A 5,632-nucleotide genomic window follows, 5' to 3' on the forward strand; every position below is an offset into this window, starting at 1 on the left:
TCAAAATCCACAGTAATCAAAGACTTAAGTGCAGAGTTACATCTGTGGGTCACAGGGAACTGAAATTTGGTTTAAAAAAAAAACTTTCTTAGCTCTTGCTCCCTCCCCCATCATGCCCCATCATTTTCTTACTAATAACCCTGACCATAATTAGTTCTTGTTGCGTATATGATGGTGTGAATCAGATCTAATTTTGATGATGAATTGGCTACATATTTTAAATATGGAAATGCAATGTTCTTAATATCAAGAGATGTCTGCTTTATCTTTTTTAAAAGAGATAAAGTTTCCTGCAGTTATGTCACTAGAGAGAACTGGCGGAAAAAGAGTTGATGACTCTAATTTATCTGCTCTAAATTAACAAAGCTCCTGTTACAACAGCATGGTGAATACTTGTCATAGTGTAGCCACAGGGTTGTTACTGTTTTACTTTATATTTATATCTATATATCTATATATATAGTATTTCCATAACAATGTAAAGAAAGAAAATCTTTCTTTTCATAGAAATATTTTTCTATGGAAAAATCTAGACTGGGCAATTCTGAGTCCACTTCTGTCAACCCTCAGAAAGGTCATGGCTCTTAAGAGTGGCCTGTTTAATGGGACTAAGAAAGACACTAAAGGTCTTCATGTGTAAAATTTAAATGATGGAAAACTTACTCAGAAATCAAAGGGAACTCATGTGTTTACAAAATGAATATATTGGCAGTAGAAGGGGATACTTTCTCATTATTAATACAAATTATTTTTCTCTTGAGAAGTAAATGATAAACCCCTGAAGATTTCCAAATGTCTGAAAAGGCATACAGCAAGCTGGATGCTTACTTGAATTAAAAGAGGCCGGCGAACATTTCCAAGTGTAAACGCTGATGCTGGCAAGAGGGACCCAAAGCCTGAAATCCTAAGGTAAAGTGGAATGCTGAAAGCTGTGAGACATGCATCCAGTACGGATTTTTTTGTGTCACCACCTCAGTCTTTTGGCCACCAGCCTATCCCCTGAGGGCCCCAGTAGATTAAATATGAAGAACCAAGTAAAATTACCATTAACCCACCAGAACTGGACTTTTCCTTCAAATCTGAAAATATTTGTTCGTTTTCTTCCCTAAAGAAATATGGTACAACACTTATTTAATGCTATGAGTAGAATTATATCTCTTACCTATCAAATAGTAGTGAGGGCTCTACACGCTGTGAACACTTGACTTTGACAGTTACTCTCCAAGTACATTCATTTTACTGTGGCAGCTACTTACCATGAATAGTGAGTTTCCTTCTTTCTGTTTTTCTTAACACGTGTTATTTTATAACGATTCTCTAAGAAGTCTATTTTCTTCTCATCTGATGTGTATGTAATTATATTCAGGTATTAGCTTTCTGTATTTATCTTATGTTCTATGCCTTGTTTTTAAATTTTAGCACATATTTTTCTACAGAAAAATGGCAAAATATCCACCAGGAAGCATGCAGTCACAGTTCTCTTGTGTTCAAAAGAACTGAAATACTATTATTTATGGTTAGCGAACTTTTCTTTGCATTTGAATGTGAATTTTATTATTTCTGTCCACATAACAACTTTTACATTATATTTCATCCCTATTAAAGTCTTTATCAAAGGCATTAATTTGGAGCTGTTTTCCATCCCTCTGAAAGCTCTGTTAGAAAAGTCAGTGAGTTGTTCTCCATATCTTTCCTGATGCTTCAAAGATAAATCTGACCCATTTAAGATCCTTCAGCGTAAAATGAATTACTTCTGCCAGGATCATAATTTTTGAAGATACTAGAATCTTTTTTTCAATTTCCCAGGTAGCTTCCTTCAGAGATGTGTCATATATAGTAGTCTCAGTCCCAGTGTTACTTTGCCTAATAAAATGTGGCATAACATAGCAAATCACAAGCACACGCAATTAGAAATCTGTCAAATGTAAGAGAAAATATTTATTTTCTAAATATGTGAAGCTCAGCTCTGGAAAATCCATAACTACTTTAAGGATATTTTTTAAATAACAGAAACCAATTTTGTTTGGTAATATAACAGGTTTGGGAGGCAGGGAAGGATGACCAAGAACAGGAAAACATTAACTTATAAGTCCACCAAATGGGTGTCTAACTGGACTAACCAAGTTGTCCACATATAGGAAACTGGAGACAATTAATACTTCTTCTATATTTTCCTAAGGAGCACTTCCTGAAACATTTATACTTTCCTATTTTCCAAGACCTGGAAAAGAACTTTTATTATACTAATGGAGTTGGGGAGGCAGAAAAGGGCACAATTAGTGATATTTTGCACTTTCTCCTCCTGCCTGGCAAGCCGTCAAGCAGTCCCTGAGCAGCAGCGCAGGGGCTGCTGCTAGGCTGGCTTGCCATACTTCCATAGATTTGACTGGGAAGGAGATAACCAGTCCCAGTGGATGCAGACAGTTTATTACTTGTGACACAGCAGGCATCATGAGCTTCACGGTTGCATTGATTCCCTTGCCCCCACCAAGCCACAGAGGGGTGAAGAGGCAGGCCCAGGTAGACGCTGTGCTCAGAGTGAATCTATGTCACAGCCGAGAAACACTGAACTTAGGAAATGCCCGACATGCCCTCTGGCTCCACCCAGCCATGCTATGTAAGGCCAACAACCTGCAGGTTCAGGTCTATCCAAGACCTTAAAATGATCCTGCCTGTCTGGGTCCAGCAGTATTTCCTTGGTTACTTTTCTGCCCCAAGCCTGGTATACCTAGGGGAAATCTCTGAACAACTTTAATCAAAATACCAGAATAAGCTACTATGTGTAAATTACTCAACTTACGGTAAGTATTCCCGCAAACTCTTTAACCAATAGGTTTTGTTTCCTCCCTCCTTATGATAGTTTTGCCTTCATAAATTTGGTTTTTCTCCAGTTTCCCCTTTAAAACAAAGCAAAATAAACAAAGCAACAAACAAACAAAAATCCTGGAGGCCTACCTAATCCCCAGTCCATTTGGCTGATACAGTGGTGTCATATCTCACTTCTAGTGAAGTCCATAGACTTACATCCCAGTCTCTGCTAGCTGGAATCCTAACATAACTCAGATATCTTCAGAACTCAAACCATCATCATATAGCTGCTAATAACCATTAGTTTTTTCCTAAGATGCATCTTACAACTTAAAGCCTTGGACCAGCCCCACTGCTGACACTGACATCAGCCAAGCCTGAACACAGATTGCAATTTATGCTTGGATACAATTATTTAGATTTCTGACCATTCTACTGGGGATTGTACCATAGGATTAAAGACCTTCCCCAATCCTAACTAAAGTCCTGTCCTACTTATCCTTTCTCTTCTTGCCAAGTTAGAGCATACCTCAAGTGCTGTAGTTTGGTGAACTCTAAAGCAGGGAAGAAATGGATAGATTCTAATTTTTTAAATCTCTCTTATATGTTTCCTTCTTTCATTTATAGAAAATGTCCCTTTTAGGAAACAGGTATAGGATTTCTGCTTCCAGTATTAATTATAATTAAGCTACTATTAGATCAACCTTCCTGCAGATAACTGTAAGCACTGGGGAGATACATATATATATATATGAGGGCATTGGGGAGTGAACAGTCACAGAATTTGGAGGACAGTCAATACATGGAAGAAGGAAACTTACATAATGAGTTTTCCGTTTTTATGGCTTTTACCTGAGAACAGCCAATAATTGGCACCTGGCCAAAAACTTATACTCTTTGTGGCTTAAAGAACCGAAAGACAGAGTTTGGGACTACTAAAACTACTATAAAGTGAGTGATGATCCAGGAAAGGAGAAAGCCAGAGAATGGGCCCAAAGTTCGTGTAAATACTCTGCCACAATTTCTTGCTGAATCCTGGACCATATACGAGCAGGACAAATTCAGAGCAGCCCATCTAAATGTAAGAGAACTGATCTGGGGTTTGAACTGATACACAAAAGGCCAAGTTTATAGTATGTGTGCCTCCAAGTTAATTGCCTGTTTAAAAGAAAAAAAAAAGAAAGCAACACACTTTGGAAGAACATGACAGAACCCAGAGTCTTTATGATGTAACATTCAAAATACTCAGGAATATATGCCAAAAATACTTAACTTGTGAAGAAAGAAGAAAATCAGACTCAATAAAACAGGGCCCTGGATGAGGCATCTAGAATACAAAATTAAGGAAGCACTCATTCTCAGGGTCCTGCGAGTACAAAGTCAACATCTAAGAGTAAAGGGCTCCTTAAATTTTGTATTCTAGGATGCTTCCTTGTCTCCTAATTCCACCTCTGACTATAAGAGAGCACCTGGAGATGACTAAGATGCTGGAATTAGCAGACATGGATTTCAACTCAGCTTTCGTAAGTATGGTTAATGCCATACTTGCTTAATGTACTCACAATAAAAAATAATATAGAAAATCTCAACATAAAAATAGAAAATGTAAACAGAGAAACTAGATGGACATTTTAGAACTGATAAAATAATACACATAATCAATTTATTGGATAAATCAAGAGTAGAATAGAGATGACACAGAGAAGAGTCAGTGAACCTAAAGAAAAATCAATAAAAATTGTTCAATCCGAATAACAAAGAAAAAAAGTGGAAAAGGAAGTGAAATTAATAGAGCTTCATGTACCTATGGGAGAAGATCAAAGTCTAGTATACATATAATGTGAATCCCAGAAAAAAGAAGACAGAGAATGGGATAATAAGATATTTGAAAAAAATAATGGCTAATATTTCCCCAACGTAGTGAAAGACATATATTTATAGATTCAAGAAATTTAACAGTATAAAAATAAAGAAATTTATGACTAGCCACAATACAGTCAAACTACTAAAACCAAAGATAAAGTGAAAACACTGAAAGCTTCCAGGGATAAACAACACATCACATACAAGGGAACAACAACTAGAATTTTTACTGACTTCTCATCAGAAACCATGGAGACCAGAATATAGAAGAACAAAATATTTAATGTACTGAAAGAAAAATACCATTAATCCAGAATTCTAAGCCATCAAAAATATCCTTTAAGAATGAAGGCAAAATGAAGACATTTCAGATAAAAGAGGACAAAGAGAATTTGCCACCAGCAGATCTTTACTGTAAAATATGCTAAAGGAAATTCTTCAAGTTGATAAAAAAATGATTCCAGAAAGAAAACTGGATGCTCAGGAAGGGCTGAAAAGTATCTGAAATGGTAAATATTTGAATAAATATAAAATAATATTTGATCTGCATTTCCCTAAAACACATATGATTGGTTTAAGCAAAAGTTATAAATTATCTGGTGGACTTAGTAATCAATATAGAGGTGAAACATAAGACAAAGGGATGAAAGGCAGGTAAATAGACCTATAGACTGGCAAATTTTTTCTTCTTAATTTTATATGAATTGGTATAATGTTGACTTTAATTAAATGGTATTCATGTTATGCAAATTATTATTCAGCATGACAGTGGCAGACACAATACCAGGTACTCTATGTGTAAATTGTATGGTAGAACAGTATTTTTAAAAAACTTTTTTTCTTCTTGAATTTCTTTACATACCTAGCATGTTTGTTCTCTTATTTGCTTGGCCAGTGCCCCAGAGAAGGAATGACACAGAGAAAAGACAGAAACAAAATAGGATTTTTATTTTAAAATTGC

The sequence above is a fragment of the Camelus bactrianus genome, chromosome 7, assembly GCF_048773025.1.
Source record: "Camelus bactrianus isolate YW-2024 breed Bactrian camel chromosome 7, ASM4877302v1, whole genome shotgun sequence".
Classification (NCBI taxonomy): domain Eukaryota; kingdom Metazoa; phylum Chordata; class Mammalia; order Artiodactyla; family Camelidae; genus Camelus; species Camelus bactrianus.